Here is an 18520-nt window from a genome sequence, read left to right on the forward strand (position 1 = left end):
CAAGCCCAAGAGGTGTGGCAATGCTAGCAAGTGTCTTTTTACAAAAGAGAAAATGTGGAGGTTGTCTAAGAGGGAAAGTTTCTTTAATGTTTGTCTTTATTGTAAAATGAGTTTTCTTCTTAGCTAACCTCTTAGAGGAGACACTTACCTCCTTACACTTCTCTTTAACCACTAATGGTTGTCCTTCTTCTTGGGGGTAGATTTCTTCACTAGATTCTTCCCCTTTTGCTTTTTCACTTTCACTAGAGGAAGGTGAAGTAGTAGCCTTATCTTGGCTACTATAAATGTCTTGGCCCCTCAAAATCATGGTTTTTGTGGTGGAGCATTGAGAAATGTGTCCTCTTCCAAGACATTTAAAGCACTTTTTAGAGCTAGTTTTCTCTTGCATACTAGCCTTAGGGGCTTGCTTTTCTATTGTATTCCCCTTACCATCTTTGGGCTTAGAAGATGTCACCCCTAAGATGCCTTAACCTTGGTATTCCTTTGGATAAGAGTGAGAGCAATAAGATTTTGATGTAGACTTCTTTTTGAGTTGTTGCTCTACCCTTATATCCCAAACTAAGTTAGCCTCTACATTGTCCTTCCCATGGAAGTATGGGAGGTTAATGTTAGACTCTTGAGGCTTTCTTTCCTTTTCTCATCTATGGGAGTGAGGTCTAAGATGTGACCTATGCATTCCTTCATAATAGTAATGAAGTTCTTCACTTAGGCTCTTGCAAGAGTTATGACTACTATAGGAGGCATGTTTTTCTCTTTTCATTTCTTTCATTATTTTTCTTCTTTCTTCCTCTCTTATTTTCTTTCTTTCATCTTGACTTATTTCTTCCACTCTTTTTTTTCCTTTTTCTTTTCTCTCTTGTTTTTCTTTCCATAACTTGAGGGAACTCAACTCATCTAAGAGTCTAGATAAAGGGTCTTTATGACTAGTACCCTCGCCATTAACACTAGATGAATGATGACTCATGTTGATTCCTAAGTTGTGGTTCTTTCTTGTTGGAGGTTTGAAAACAAAAGGTAAAAGAAACTATGGTTGAAACTAGCCAAAATAAACACTAAAAGAGGTGAAAGAAAAGGTAAAAAAACTAATTGGTAAAAGGAAATCTATCTAGGTGGTTTGACAATGGAAGGTAAAGGAAATAAGCTATGAAAGTAAGCAAGAAATGTAAACTAGGCAAATCCTAAGAGTGTTTGGATGACCATTTTCAAGGTTCCCAACAAAACACTCACTATCCTAAGGAAAAATTGCCTAAAATTATTACACACAAATGGAAGTTTGGTAACCTATTGGAGGCTCCCAACACACTTCTAATGAAAGGCCTTTTTGTTACAAAACTTGAAAGCAATGAAGGTAAGTAAATTGTAAATTACAAAACGGTCCTCAATTTTAGTGGTCGTCCTCTCTTTGGTGATTCACTCAATTTGAAGTGCTTCTTAGTCCAATAGCTCTAAAGGTGGTTGGCCCCTTTCTTCTTGACTCAAATTCTTCAAGGGATGGCACCAATCTTCCTTCCAATTCCTTATATGGCAACCCACAAACAAGGAAATAAAGAGACAAGCAATAACCAAAGACCAAAAAAAATGAAATGAAAGCTAAACCAATGGATTTTTAACAAGACAATTTTTCAAGGATTATTCAACAATTAAAGCAATGAAAAGGACATAGAAGCAAGCTAGGACTCAAAGAGAAACTTAGAATGGCTCTGGAGTAGAGTAAAAAAAACTATAAAAAAAAGACTCAACAAATCTCTAGCTTTGGAACTTGTTGTCACATTAATTTTAAATTGAAATTTAGGAACTAAGATTGGTATAAAATAGGAACCAATTATAGAATAAATTTTGAGCCAAAAGAACAAGCACGCTTCCCTTTCACTTTTTTTTTCCTGGATACTGATTTTTCTGCCAACTTGTGTGATTTTTAGTATTTTTTCCTTTCATCCAAATCACTTGGTTCTTTTGTATTAATTTTTTCCAGATGTCTAGAAAATTCATTAAAAATTTCAGCTCAAAATTCAAAGTAACCAATTCTCAGTAATTTTTACAAGTTTGTATGTCCAAGCTGCCAGCACCAGCGATTTTTTTTTAAGCATGGTATATTGATTGCCTTGGGCTTACTTTCAACCTTCCTATGTATGTTGAACTCACTAAGATTGTTTACCACAGTTTTAGGAGTTCAATATTCACTTAGGATCAACATTTCAGCCAGCAATTCAATCACCAAAACTCAAATTCACAATAGACACAATCAAAAGGAAACCTAAAAGTTCAAGAAAAGGTTCACAATCAAAAACTCTCTAAGAATTTTGCATGAACATGCTAAGGACTAATTAACATGAAAGATTTGACTCAAATCAAATAATAGGCTAAAAGAATTTCATACACTCATGAACAAATGAGTTAGACAAAGAAACAAGAAAATAAAATTCAGCACAACATAAGAAATCTTATGTGACAAGTTTCGTGACTAGACATGACTTCTATGACAAAACTACAATAGGTGAACAAGTCACTCTAGATTTTTGAGGTTTTCTTCTACTTTAATATTTTTGTAAGAATTTTATGGTTTAGGTTTCAGCCACAAAAAATAACATGACAAAACTCAAAGGAACCTAAACTCAACACAATTCAGGGTTCAAGAACAAGAATAAGAAATTTGAACCATAGAAAATCAAATCTAGCTTCTATAGCAAGTTTAATCGGTGGAAACTCTAAAGAATCATGTTAAAAAAATTTAGCACAAGACATGTGAGGAGATACATGGAGAAAAAATGAAGAAACAACAATGGAAGAGAAGGTAAAGCAAAAAAATAATGGAGGTTTAAGGAGCACCTACTTGAAGCTTTTGTGCTCTGATTACCACTTGATGGAATCTTGCTTGTGGGAATTCTATGGAGGCTGGATCTTTGAGCTTCAATGGGATCCTTTAATGGTGATTTTCCACCATGGAGATGCAGCGGAAGACAAAGGAGAAGAGGTGAGAGGAGGCACAATCCATTAAGGAATAAGCCATGGAAGAAGGAGCTTCACCACCAAGATGAGCCTTGGATAAGAAGCTTGGAGAGGATGCTTCAATGGAGGAAAAGAAAGAGAGAAGGGGGGAGCACGAAATTGAAGGAATAAAATAGGGAGAGAAGTATAACTTTGAAGTGTGTCACATAAGACTTTCATTCATCAAAGTTACAACAAGTGTTACACGTGCTTCTATTTATAGACTAGGTAGCTTCCTTGAGAAGCTTTTTTGAGAAAACTTCTTTGAGAAGCTTCTTTGAGAAAACTTCCTTGAGAAGCTAGAGCTTAGCTACTCACACCCCTCTCATAACTAAGCTCACCTCCTTGAGAAGCTTCCTTAAGAAGATTCCTAAAGAAGTTAGAGCTTAACTACACACACCTCTCTAGTAGCTAAGCTCGCCTCCTTGAGTTGAGAAGCTAGAGCTTAGCTACACACCCCCTATAATAGCTAAGCTCACCCTCATGACAAAATACATAAAAATACAAAAAAGTCCCTACTACAAAGACTACTCAAAATGCCTCAAAATACAAGGCTAAAACCTATACTACTAGAATGACCAAAATACAAGGCTCAAATGAAAAAAAACTTATTCTAATATTTACAAAGATAAGCGGGCTCATACTTAGCCCATGGGCTCGAAATCTACCCTAAGGCTCGTGAGAACCCTAGGGCCTTCCCTTGGATCTATGGCCCAATCTACTTGGAGTCTTCTATCCAATGCCCTTGCGGGTTAGGATTGCATCAGTATCAAAGCAGGTTTCTTGAGAAAAGTTTCACAACTTCAAGATTCATGGCCTCCTCAAATTCTCTGTTTCTCGAAGGAAACTCCATCCATAGGCCACCCATCTTTAATGGTGAGGGTTACCACTATTGGAAAACCCGAATGAAAATCTTTATTAAAGCCATAGACTACAACATTTGGGAAGCCATAGAAATAGGACCTTATGTTCCCTCCATAATAGATGGAAGCACATCAACAGGCACAAAAATAGAAAAACCTAGAGGTAAATGGTCTGAAGAAGATAGAAGAGTTCAATATAATCTTAAAGCCAAAAACATTATCACTTCTACCCTAGGAATAGATTAATATTTTAGAGTTTCAAACTGTCTAAATGCAAAAGAGATGTGGGATACACTACAACTCACACATGAAGGCACCACTAATGTTAAGAGATCTAGGATTAATACATTGACCCATGAAAATGAACTCTTTAGGATGAACATTAATGAGAACATCCAAAGCATGCAGAAAAGATTCACACACATAGTTAATCATCTTGCCTCCTTAGGAAAAACCTTTCCTAATGAAGATTTAATTAATAAAGTTTTGAGATGCTTAAGTAGGGAATGGCAGACCAAGGTAACTGCCACTTCTGAAAGTAAAGATCTTTCTTCTATGTCTCTTGCCATACTTTTTGGCAAATTACAGGAACATGAGATGGAACTCCAACGACTAAATCAAAATGAAGAAACCGACAAGAGGAAATGAAGCATAGCACTAAAAGTCTCCTCATCAATGCAAGAGGAAAATGAAGATGAAGAATCAGAAGATGAAGAAGACTTCTCACTCTTCGTGAAGAAGTTTCACAAATTTGTCAAGAAGAGAAGAATCGAGAGGCATCAAATTTTCAACCATGGAAAAAGATTCCAAGAATATTCTCCAATTCTTAGATGCTACAACTGCAACTAACTTGGTCACATCAAAGCAAATTGCCCCTCAAAGGAGCAATGGCCTGAGAAGAATAAGAAGAAAAGTCATGAAGAAAGAAGATCCAAGAAGGCGTATATTGCATGGGACGACAATGACTCATCTGATGGTTCGGAGAATGAGATCAACCTTCTATCCAAGGACTATGAGAGCGATGAGAACATCTCTCAAGAAGTTTAAGCAAAAAGCAAAAGTCTGACTTCCATCTTTGAAGATCTAGGCACTTAAATCATGAAAAAGGTAACATCAAAACCATTATCTTTTAAATTAAGTTGGTTGAAACTTTCCTTTCAATTAACTTGTTTATATGATGACTAACAAAATCTTATTTATTTGTCTTGGTTAATTTCTATTGTGAATATTTGCTTATATGTTTGATTGAGTTATTTTTCTTTTCTCAAAGCATGAAGTTTATTTTTTAAAACAAATATTTGATGATGTCTATGATTCTTGCATGATTTTTAGTATGATATGTGAATTACTTGCTTAAAAAATCATTCATAAAGTTTTTCAAAAATCTATTATGTTATATATATTTATTTTCATATAAGAGTTTTTTAGATATAAAGTATTTTGACCCCCTTTCAAATCCTTTCACCCTAAGAATTTATTCAGCACTTAGTTCTGCCAAAATGCTCTCTGGTAATCGATTACCATAATGTGTAATCGATTATAGCGAGGTAGGCTAAGTGTAATCAATTACCAAAAGATGTAATTGATTACAACACGTCCCTGCTGTTTATAAATTCAAATTTCAGAATTCACGAAACTGCAACTTTGTCTCTCTCACGAAACCCTCATTCCCAAATTTTCTTTCTACCATAACTTACTCATTTCTTATCCAAATCACGTCCCACAAAGCCCAAAATTCGTCTTTTTTCATCCTCTTTCATTTCAACTAATTGAAATTTCAAATAAGTCTCTCAAATGGCGGAACCATAGAAGATGCACAAGGGTTCTTCGAGTAGAAGCCAACGACACTCCGAGGCTCAAGATGCTCCAATTCCTTTCTCCATTTCCTCCTCCTCATTGTTCTCATTGGAAGAACAATGTACACAGTACACAAAACTCTTCTCCTCTCATTCTATCATTGACCCTAAGTTCATAGATATGGATTTCTTTTCTGAAGAGAGTTTCGAATGCATTCAAGCATTTCATAACTCAAATCTCATTCCCTTTATGTCTTTAAAACTGCCTGTGTATTCTGAATTGGTAAAAGCCTTTTATTCTAACCTTGAAATTCAAGAAAGTACCTTGATTTTTGAGGTCTATGGGATAAAGATGGTCATTGACCAATCCCTCTTCTATGATTTGACCCAATTGTCTAGTGATGGTGTACCATTTGAAGGTGCACTGGATGATGATTGGAAGTTTGATTTTTTTGTGCATGATGCCCGTCGGTTGGTTTGCACGAACCAAGCGGATATGACCAGAAGGCTGCTTGCCAGTTCATTGGCTCTTGAAAGTCGCATCCTCCATTATCTAATTGTCCGTATCTTACTCCCCAGATCTTCAAACCTTGCACAGGTTTCTGAAGAAGATCTAATAGTCATGTGGGCCTTTCATACCGACCGACAAATTGATTGGGCACACGTAGTCTGGTATCGCATGCATAAGGGATTGCGATTAAATGCTCCTTTGCCCTATCCTCACTTAGTTACCTTGTTCCTTCAACATTTTAACATCCCTCTTGATTTTGAACCATATGTTCCAATCAAGAGATCTTTCTTGATCGGTGCTGCTGTGGTTGCCTCCTTTGGTTACCGCAAAGAGCGTGATGGCTCTTGGGTAAAAAAGGGTGCTCAACCAAATGATGATGAAGGATACTTACCGGTTGAAGGGGACTCTTCTCTCCTTAAGAGTATTTTGGACAGGTTTGATGGACTTCAAACCTATGTTGGTGAGAGGTTTGACTCCTTGGAACGTCAAGTGGACACACGATTCGAGGAGATGAACTTAAGGATTGCAAAGGTTGAAGAAGATGTCACCATCATTTGCGACTGCTTTGATTTACCTCCACTACCACCATCAGTTTAGACATTACTATTATTACTAGCATTTTGATTTCTAGCCGTGTATTTGGCTATGTTTTGAAACACTTATTAGTATGTTACTTTCTAACTTAGTTGTTTTAATTTGGTTATCTTGGATGACTCTCTAAATTATCTGACATTATATTTTATGAATGAATTATTATCATCCTTGCTTAGTTTATGTATGCATTATTATCTTCCTTGTTTGGATGATTATGAGTTTGTGTATGATTTTATGTCTCTATACGCACTTTGGCTTTTTGTTGATGCCAAAGGGGGAGAGAAAGTTGGGATTAAATCAAGAACTCATATAATTAAATAACTTAATTTCAAGTGAAGCTTAAACTAAAAAACAAAGGGGGAGAATTAAGTGAGAGATCGATTAGAAGATAGAGCTTGTATGCATTTCTTGATTTCAGGTATGTCATCATCAAAAAGGGGGAGATTGTACACGTTCATTATTAATTCAACCCGCCCCCCCCCCCCCTTCTTAATTATTCCAAGGCCACTTGATCCAACAATTTTTGAGATGGATATGAAGAAAGGAGATCCTTCCCTTACATCATCCTTTGCCAGCATCAACACTACTCCGGACTATAGGTTATTCATAGCTCTTGCCTCCTTGTTGAACAGCGAAATGTACTCTCTTAATGATTCCTTAGGTCCTTGCTGAATTAGCTTTAAGTCAACCTCCATTTTTGGCCTTTGTTTGCTGGTTGCAAAGGTGGATCTAATTTATTCTCTTAAATCAAGCCATAAGTCAATGGATCTAGGCAGCAAAGATTGAATCACTTCAATGCAATGGACTTTAATGAAAGCTGAAATGCACAACACTTTATAAAGGTTGAAGTTCCTTTGTATGATAGTGCAAATTCAAACACCGAAAAATGATTGTTCAAATCGGATGATTCATCATACATCTCCATTGCTAGAAGTTATCTCAACTAATTTAGGACTTGGAGCTCAACCAAGCGTTTTGAAAACAACACATGTTGAAAGAAATCACTTCATTAGAATCCACCTCTTCTTCTATCTCTGTGGCAATAGTGATTAGAGATTCTTCTTTTTTTGGATTCGGTAGAATTGGCGACTTTGATTTGCTCAACTTATTTTTGCTTCGTTTTTTCATTGCTTGCAAATCTCTTTCATCTTCTATTGCTTTTGAGTGCTTATTCTATGCATCATCCTTTTTTGTTTGTAGATCTAAGATTAGTTTTTTTTGTTGTTATTCAAACATTACTTTCTACTGTTTAAGCATCTTTACAAGCTCACTTAGTTGAGCATTTGTGAATGTTGCGTTCTCTTCCATCCTTGGAGAAGTTATGGCTTCAGTCACAGGTGAAGAGTATGTAGCTACTACTAAAGCTTTTTTCCTTCTGTGCTCACCATGACAATGGTTAATGAACTATGGATCCTTTTATCTTAGAGAATCAACATCCCAAACAACGGTGCCATTGTTATGGTGTAGGACATGGAGCGTGGTTGGACAAATTGAATGAGAGAGAGAACACAAATGAGAATTCAGAGAGAGTTTGAGAATACAAGTGTATTGAAATTGTATTGTTCTACCCTAAACACAATTACATGATACATATATATATGTGTGCAAAACTTTGGCTCAATTGGTATAAGAGTGAACTTTTGTTGGACATGACACCAAGCACCATTAGGATTAATGCTCAAGAGTGCAAAATCAGTTAGGCATTTGATGCATCATAAAATTACTTGGTGATTACTGGTTATCAACAATAGCAAACCAGCATTAGGCAAACAAGTGGAGATAATTTTACCTGCAAGTACTGCTACAGCTTCACTCAAAACAAATTCTACAAATATTACCAAGTAGGAGCCATGTTATTAATCATAAAAGAGAATGTTATCATTTGATATGAATGCACTGTAGAAGCTGAAAGTCAAGAAGGAACTATGAATCCATTTATAATTATTAAACAAATTTGTCCTGAAAAAAATAGAGAAATTGATGTTCCCTAAGAATTGCCATTGCCTAATATCAAGATACACCAGCACAAGAAGGTTATAGTATAGTTCAAGTTCATTTCCAAGCTCATAAAGCTTTGCCACTGCCTTATCTCTTAGAATTTTTTTGAAAGATATGCTTGAAAGAAAAATTGCTAGTTATATAGAAAGATGACACGGTTAATCAGTTATGCCAATGGTTAGACGTGAGGGCTTGCCACACCTCTCTGCTAATCACAACACGACAATCACTACCATTGGATAGAACAAGGTTACCATTCCTAATCAACGTTGTCACACAACATCCATTTTTCTCATTAGGTATAGTTTTAAATAATAATTATTCAAGCACTGAACCTATAGGAGGTTAATTGAGTGTACTTACTTGAAGGAGAGGGTGAGTAATGACAGTGACACAATCCTCTTTACCCATTCCAATATGCACATTCATTCAACATGTAGGTTCTTTATCAATATCTTTTTGGATTAACAACCTTGTTCACAAAAGAAGGCAAGCAGAATGCAGCCAAATGGATCAACACTAACAAAAATAAAAGGCAAGAGAGGAACACATTAAGTTAGTTGGAAAAAAGAATGAAGCAATACAAGTAGGCTAACAAGTAGCCTAATCCTTGCATATATCTAATATGAAAATTCTTACAAATAAAAACTGGCACACAAAAGTTCTCCTACAAATCTGAATACGGCATAATGATTTTCTTTAAAAAAATCACTTATGTACAGTAATTATATATGAAACGAAATAATTAAATATAAGAACCTAAAAAAATCAACATCAATAGAAGAAGGAAAATAGCACAACTTCGATTCCATGAGAAGCTGAAACTTCAATAGCAGTAAGTTATTCAACTTCAATCACCATTGTAGAATCCTATCTCAAATCCTTAATTAACCCTAAGGCTAAAAAATAATCACAAAGCTAAAAACAAAACAGTACAATCCATCACAAAAACCAAATTCAACATAGGCACAAACCTACAACATTCAGAATTAAATAAATAAATTCAATTTGTCAAATATAAACAGTTTAAAAACTACAAAAGTTGTGGAAAATCGAAATCTTAAAGGAAAAGCTAAAATATTCATGAAACTAAAGCATGAATGATTGCGAATGAAAAAAGAAATCGAGTAAGATCTGAAACGCAGAGAAAAAAAAAAGCACGCCCAATGTAGAGAGAGAAAAAAGAGAGACCTGAAGATTGAGAAGCATAACTACTGTCTACAAATGCAGGGGCGCCAAAAAATGTAGGTTTATATGCTCACGTTGATTTTTGTGGTGGTCTTAGGATCAAGGACTGATTTTACGGTGTTCCACAGTATCCTAAATCCAGAACCTGCATTGATGATGAACATGCTATTCAAGGTCTGCAATGAAGCAATCAAGAATATAATATTACTTAGTAATCCATAATTCATTCACAATAAAATTCAACTTAAGTACAAAAACTAACAAAAATACCTCTGTTGCTTCTTCGTCTTCTTTGAACACTCTTCCTCGGTCAAGCCCGTCGGCCTCATTGCACCATTGTCGCCGCCGACAAAGCCACCTCCGTCTCAGAGTAAGACCATCACAAGAAGGTTCTCTGTAAAATCTAAGATCTAAGATCTAAAATCTGAGTTTTTTTATTTTAGATTTGAGATCTATGGAGCACAGTGCGACTTTTGCTCCGCCAACTACGTCCTCCTCCACCAGACCGCAACTTCTTCATCGACGACTACGACAACGACTTCTTCTCCGGCGGAAACGACTACTGCTTCTTTTCCGCCTCCTCGCTGGCGACAACCACCACCACCAACCTCCAAGGCCTCCATTTCGATGCAGCGGCAGTCCTCGTTGTTGGAAGCAGCAGAACATGGTGCCAAAATGGCCTCGCCTAAGTTCTTCAAACACTTGGTATTCTTCTTTCTTCACAGCTAGTTCTCTCGATCTAGAACCTTCGGAGTGAAAGGTAAGCGCAGATAAAGAGAGGCGGGCATTATTTTTTAATACCAATTAAAGATGATGTTTATAAAATCATCGTTGTTGTCTCTCTTGGCTTCAAAGACGTTGCATATCCGCACCGTCTTAAATCATTTTAAATAAAATAATTTATTTTATAAAATAAATGTCATTAAGCTTTCTACAATGCTGTTGTAGTACCCATCGTTGAACAAGGAATTTTAAGATGAGTTTGAGTAACACCGTCTTGGTATAGCATCTTCAAATTATGAAAATGTCACCGCGTATATTTTTAAGACATTTGCGTCACGACCGTCATAAAAATTGCATCATGGAAAACCCTTTTTTAAGTAGTGTGTCCCAAATCGATATTGTCTCAGAGAGATAATACCGACTTAACAAGTGCAGAAGTTGATATTTACTTTGGAACAATTTATTCTAAGACAAGCATGGAAAAGTAATATGAAAAAAAAAGGAAGTGAGATGAAAATATCAAATTTATATTAAATAAGGAGAGAGAAATTCTTTTTCTGTGTGAATTAGATCCTTTCTTTGAATGTTATAACTTGACCAGAGTCTTTGTTGAATTCTAACTAATTCGTTAATTATCTTCTCCTTCCTTTTGTCTCGTAGGAATAAATCATACCTTCGTGCGTCTTTAATTTGTTCCAAAAATCTACTTGAAATTAATCTTCAACATTCTTAACAATGATTTTTGGTCGAGTTTCATCTCCACAGCCAAATTCAAATAATTTATCTATTACTTCCATCTCCTTGACCATCAACAATGATACGAGCAAAGATATTGATTTAGTGCATTAGCTACAAATTTTCCTTTTCCGGATATGATAATGCAACTGGAAGTTGTAAGTTGTAACACGATCTAATTTTAAGAAATGTTATCATTGTATTATTTTTGCCAATCGCTAATATTATATTGCTTATTACGTCGTCCTTTTCAAAAAAATTATTATAACGTCGTCTTGATATAACATGTTTAGAATATTTTATGGAAGTCCAAATATTAATTGATGTTATGAGGAAATTAAAACTTCCTCAAAGTAATAGATTGTGTTTAGACTTGAAGATTAATTTAGAGGTTTCTAGAATTTAACAAGAAACATAGACAATTAGTTACTTAGTCACAGGAAGGTAGAGGATTAGTATGAATTAAAGGCATGATAAAACATGTTTAGAATATTATATTATGATTAATTATAGGAATTATTCTAAAATTTTTGGAAATTCCTTGCATCTTATTCTTTTAGAAACTATTAGATAATTTAAAATCGTTTATGGTGTTCATAATCCTATATGACATATATTTAAATTTTATAATTTATAACAAAATTAATAATAATTAATTATGTATCATATACAAATTAGTGAAGACCATAATAATTTTGCATTACTTAATTGTTTCCTCATTTGAGTGTACGTAGAAAGAGACAAATATAATAAGTAATGCGATGAACAGAAAAATGAGGTGAAAAAAATAAAACAGGACTTAAATATATATATATATATATATATATATATATATATATATATATATATGTGTGTGTGTGTAAATAAATAAAATGTTAAATATATTTTTTATGCATCAAATTTGGATCAATTTTTAATTTTGGTCCTTTAAAATTACTTTTTTTTAGTTTCTAAATTTGCGAAATGTTAATTTTAATCTCTCAACATCAATGTTGTTAAAAGACCTTGTTGATGTGGCTAACAACGCTCATGTTAGCTTATCCATGTGCAATTAATTAAATGACAGAATTTTTAATATAAAAAATTGCATAAATATCTCTTTGGTTCTCTAAATCTAAAAGTGATTTTTTAGTTTTCGACTTTTTAGTCTCTGAAATTTAAAAGTGACAATTATAATCGCCAATTTTAAAATTTATATTTTTAGTCCCTTCCAAAAGTAATTTTTTTTTAATCCTCTCATATTAGTGGCAATTATAGTCCCTGATTTAAAATTTATATTTTTAGTCCCAAATCAAAAAAGTAATTTTTTTAATCCTCTTATACATGAAATAACTTATTTTGGTCCTAAAAGTAAACGTAAAAAATTTGTCGGCACAAATGACGTGTGTTTGTTTTGTCAATTTTGGAAATACGATTTATGATAGTTTTGAACTTTCAAAATTTTTATTAACAAATAATGTTTTAAAATATGTTTTATGGAGATTTTAAACTCCCAAAATCAAGAAAAGAAAAATAACAACTAACTCTTTCTTTCAACACCTAATTTAATTTCTCAATCTTCAAACTTTCTTCCTTCTTTACTTTTAGTATCTTCGTCTTTCCTACTACCTCAACCTTCTCATTTGTCTATCTGGCTACTCTTCCAATTCCTCCCTCACCTTTATTTGTGCTTTATTTATTTCCCTTCTTTTCCTAGCTCTTCCCCTCTCACCTTACAGCCTATGGCCACTGCCATCACAACAATGGTGTGGTACCATATCGTCTTCTCCTTGCTTATCTCTCTTTCCACTGCTCGCTTTAACTCTTGCTAACTTTCTCTTTATCTCTCATGCTCCTCCTGTGTTATGAATAAAATCGACCAATGCGTTCAAGGGGCTCAAGAGGAAGAGCATAGGAGGGATCGACACAAGCGCGAGAGTATTTCTCCAGCACACTTGAAGGATTACATACGCTATTAGGAAGAAGATGGTTAGGGCTCATGTACGTAGAATAATACAAGTTGTATTGTAGTATATGAGTTAGTTGCAAAAGCGGTTATGGTAGTTAGGCGGTTATGAGCTAGCTATGTCTATAAAAGTCGAACCATGTATTGAGAAAAGGCATCTGAATAATAAAACCAGAATTCCCTCTTCTTCTTTCTCGAATTCTCTCTCTTTCTTTTTCTTCTTTCTTAAGTTTGTGAAGGAAGATTATGGAGATTGCATGAGTCTCGAACCATCAAGTAACATTGGTGCTTTCATTGCTTGGCCATGGCAGACGGTACACGATCGAAGTCGTCCTCATCGGAATGCTTAGAGGACGCCATCGCTAAGCTCGCAACTTCACACAACTCCTTGATGGCATCGCAAGCTTCGCTCAACACAACAATGGAGGACCTCATCACACGCATTGCGAATCTGGAAATGAATTTTCAGGTTCTAAATCAAGCTCAGGCAGCAGTTGCAAGCTCAATTCCGGCAATGCAATCGACAGTTTATCGAATGAAACTGGATGTGTCATGCTTTGATGGCTCTGATGCAACGGGATGGATCTTTAAGATCACTCAATTCTTTGAGTATCACACGACACCAGAACAGAAACGCCTCACCATAACTTCCTTTTACATGGAAGGTCAAGCATTGGCGTGGTACCAGTGGATGCATCGCGACTCACAGTTATCGTCGTGGCAAGCTTTTCTTCATGCTTTGCATTCGCGATTTGCAACGACTCCATTTGAAGATGTTGCAGGTTTATTGTGCAAATTACAGCAATGATCCACGGTGAGTGTCTATTTAGCTGAGTTTGAAGCCTTAGCTAATCGGATAATCGGATTACCAGCGCCATTCGCGTTGAGCTGCTTCATATCAAGGCTGAAGCCGGCAATTCGACAAGAGGTTCAGGTTCTCCAACCTGGGTCCTTGGCTCAGGCAGTAACGTATGCACAGTTGCAGGAGGATAAGAACGAAGACGCCAGGAGAATTTTGACGTTTCGTTCTCCCACAACTGTACCAAGCCTGAACAATTCACGTTCATCAATTGTGATGGAAGCTTGCTTGTGGGGCTTCTATGGAGGATGGATCTTTGAGCTTCAATGAGGTCCTTTAATGGTGATTTTCCACCATGGAGATGCAGCGGAAGACAAAGGAGAAGAGGTTTGAGGAGGCGCCATCCACTAGGGAATAAGCCATGGAAGAAGGAGCTTCACCACCAAGATGAGCCTTGGATAAGAAGCTTGGAGAGGATGCTTCAATGGAGGAAAATAAAGAGGGAGAGAAAGAGAGAAGGGGGAGCACGAAATTGAAGGAAGAAAAAAGGGAGAGAAGTGGAACTTTGAGTTGTGTCTCACAAGACTCTCATTCATCAAAGTTACAACAAGTGTTACACATGCTTCTATTTATAGACTAGGTAGCTTCCTTGAGAAGCTTTCTTGAGAAAACTTCCTTGAGAAGCTTCTTTGAGAAAACTTCCTTGAGAAGCTAGAGCTTAGCTACACACACCCCTCTCATAACTAAGCTCACCTCCTTGAGAAGCTTCCTTAAGAAGATTCCTAAAGAAGCTAGCGCTTAGAGACACATACCTCTCTAATAGCTAAGCTCACCTCCTTGAGATGAGAAGCTAGAGCTTAGCTACACACCCCCTATAATAGCTAAGATCACCCTCATGACAAAATACATGAAAATAAAAAAAATCCCTCTTACAAAGACTACTCAAAATGCCTTGAAATACAAGGATAAAACCCTATACTACTAGAATGGCCAAAATACAAGGCCCAAACGAAGGAAAACCTATTCTAATATTTACAAAGATAAGCGGGCTCATACTTAGCCCATGGGCTCAAAATCTACCCTAAGGCTCTTGAGAACCCTAGGGTCTTCCCTTGGATCTATGGCCCAATCTACTTGGAGTCTTTTATCCAATGCCTTTGCGGGGTAGGATTGCATCATTCCCTCCACCTTGGAAAGGATTTGACCTCAAATCTTGAGGTTCTTCATACTCTGGGCTCCTTCCCTCAACACCTGTAAAAAGAACAAAAACATATGTATTAGTGGTGTTTGGTATGTTGAAGTAAGGTAAGGTCTGAAAACCCATTTCCTAGGCATCTTCCCATGAAGGAACATGGTTTCTCACCAACTCAATGAGTGGTGCTACAAGTATAGAAAAATATGGGACAAACCTTTTGTAAAAGTTTGTTAAGTCATGGAAGCCCCAAATTTTTCTTATACTTGGTGGAGTGGGCCACTTAGGAATCACCTTTATTCTCTTAGGGTTCATGGGAACCCCTTGATCACTATTTGAAAAATTAAGAAAAGTAACGCAATAAAGCATACCTTTTTTTTGTACTTTCATATTGATTATTCCTACCAAAAAGTATGAAAAACCTAAGGTGTCCCATATGAGTACCTAAGTTTGTATTGAAACTAAAAATAAGAACAAACCTACCTAATGGGTCCCTATGTACACACACCATGAAGATGTTAGGTGCACGAGTGATTTTACAAAAGAGGGTTGCACCACTCAAAACATTCATCATACCACCTATTTTAGGGACTTGGTGCCTAATAATACCTATTTTGGGCACCAACAAAGCACAAGGATTTAAGCTCTTGCGAACCAAACCCTCATCCAACAACTTCTTTACTTGAGGAATAAACTCAAGCCCAAGAGGTGTGGCAATGTTAGCAAGTGTCTTTTTACAAAAGAGAAAATGTGGAGGTTGTCTAAGAGGGAAAGTTTCTTTAATTTTTGTCTTTATTGTAAAATGAGTTTCCTTCTTAGCTAACCTCTTGGAGGAGACACTTACCTCCTTACAGTTCTCTTTAACCACTAATGGTTGTCCTTCTTCTTGGGGGTAGATTTCTTCACTAGATTCTTCCCCTTTTGCTTTTTCACTTTCACTAGAGGAAGATGAAGTAGTAGCCTTATCTTGGCTACTATAAAGGTCTTGGCCCCTCATAATCATGGTTTTTGTGGTGGGGCATTGAGAAGTAATGTGTCCTCTTCCAAGACATTTAAAGCACTTTATAGAGCTAGTTTTCTCTTCCATACTAGCCTTAGGGGCTTGCTTTTCTATTGTCTGCCCCTTATCATCTTTGGGCTTAGAAGGTGTCACCCCTAAGATGCCTTGACCTTGGTCTTTCTTTGGATAAAAGTGAGAGCCATAAGATTTTGAAGTAGACTTCTTTTTAAGTTGTTGCTCTACCCTTATTTCCCAATCTAAGTTAGCCTCTACATTGTCCTTCCTATGGAAGTATGAGAGGTTAATGTTAGCCTCTTGAGGCTTTCTTTCCTTTTCTCTTCTATGGGAGTGAGGTCAAAGATGTGACTTATGCCTTCCTTCGTAATAGTCACGAAGTTCTTCACTTAGGCTCTTGCAAAAGTTATGACTACTATAGGAGACATGCTTTTCTCTTTTTATTTCTTTCATTATTTTTCTTCTTTCTTCCTCTCTTATTTTCTTTCTTTCATCTTGACTTATTTCTTCCACTCTTTTTTTTCCTTTTTCTTTTCTCTCTTGTTTTTCTTTCCATAACTTGAGGGAACTCAACTCATCAAAGATTCTAGATAAAGGGTCTTTATGACTAGTACCCTCGCTATTAACACTAGATGAATGATGACTTATGTTGGTTCCTAAGTTGTGGTTCTTTCTTGTTGGAGGTTTGAAAACAAAAGGTAAAAGAAACTATGGTTGAAACTAGCCAAAATTAACACTAAAAGAGGTGTGAAAGATAAGGTAAAAAAACTAATTGGTAAAAGGAAAGCTATCTAGGCGGTTTGACAATGGAAGGTAAAGGAAATAAGCTATGAAAGTAAGCAAGAAATGTAAACTAGGCGAATCCTAAGAGTGTTTGGATGACCACATTTGTGGCGTCCCTAAATTAATGACTGGTTTAATAGTAATAATTTAAATAACAAAAACCATGGTAATTTTTTTTTTCTTCTTTTTCTTTTTCATTTCTTTCTCTTTTCACCATAACTAGGTTTAGAAGGAAAATCCTCACTATAAAGTCCTGAATGGCCAGTTCACAACTCTATTCGGAGTCATTTCTTTCTTACCGCTCACAATTCTCTAAATTATTTTGCTGTTTCAAAAGAAAGAATATACCAGCCATTACTTTAGGTCGTCACGTGAAAATAAAAGGATAAAATACAGTCGATAAACTCTTTTACAAATAAAGTTGCTAACGCTTTCTTTTCAAATAACAAGATCGATCATAAAAGCATTCATCATTTAAAGCTGTCCAAAATATGGGAGTTTTACAAAATATATAGTGTCATCCAGAGCAAAGGTGTCCATAGCGGTGGCTTCAGCCACATGTATACAATCATCAAATTCCTATACATCAGGTCTACCCATACAAAAACAAAAGAGTAAACCTAACAGTCAGTCCTAGATACACCCACCCTCAAAAAGTATACAAAACTAATCCAAAAAGCTGTCCACTAGGATGAAGAGCCTCCGCTGATTGTCATCTCCCTCGGGCCACTATCCTCCGTAGAGTCTGCCTCAGATGCTGACATGACTTCCTCGAGAGAATCCACCTCAAGAAGTGGATCCTCATCACCCTCTAGAAAGTCAAGGGCATCCACAGCAGGCTCAGGAGGTAGCTCCTCCAGGTCCTCCTCAGGGTCTTCCTCGGATGACGTTACCTCGATCACTTGAACGGGCTCCACTAGACGATATGGTGTAGGCGTGGGTAGTATCCACTCCACAGTGCGCTGAAGCGTCCGGGCAGGTTCATCTGGATGCACCAAAGAAGTAGCCATGAATCGAATGGTGCCCCGAAATCGGCACCTCGTGTTGCCTTCGAGGGTCTCCCAAGCTCCCTCTAGGCACTCCATCTCTACTCGATCACGGATTAGCTGCGCCGCCATCACGATCTACAAGAAAGAAGAGAAAGGGGTAGACTCTTTCGCAAGAATCTAACTGCGCTACACACAATTTGTCTCATAACCACTACATGCAAGTAAAATGGGTATTTTAAGGCTTTTCATCTCTGGTAATCGATTACACAGCCTTGGTAATCGATTACCAGAGGCTAAACTTGAATTACACAGCCTCAGAACATGAAATATGCAATAATGCACTGTGTAATCGATTACACATGCCTGGTAATCGATTACCAGTGACCCATTCCTCTGTGTAATCG

At 36.4% G+C, this 18520-nt stretch overlaps 1 long non-coding RNA gene across 1 annotated transcript; it reads right to left on the reverse strand.

Annotated features, from left to right (window-relative positions):
* Positions 1 to 9077: 9077 nt before the first annotated feature.
* On the reverse strand, positions 9078 to 10685 carry LOC121175137 (uncharacterized). Its single transcript, XR_005892284.1, has 3 exons — positions 10206 to 10685; positions 9939 to 10111; positions 9078 to 9266 (listed from the first exon to the last, which is right to left on the reverse strand). It is a non-coding gene; the product is annotated as an uncharacterized lncRNA (long non-coding RNA).
* Positions 10686 to 18520: the final 7835 nt, after the last annotated feature.

The sequence above is a fragment of the Glycine max genome, chromosome 7, assembly GCF_000004515.6.
Source record: "Glycine max cultivar Williams 82 chromosome 7, Glycine_max_v4.0, whole genome shotgun sequence".
Lineage (NCBI taxonomy): Eukaryota > Viridiplantae > Streptophyta > Magnoliopsida > Fabales > Fabaceae > Glycine > Glycine max.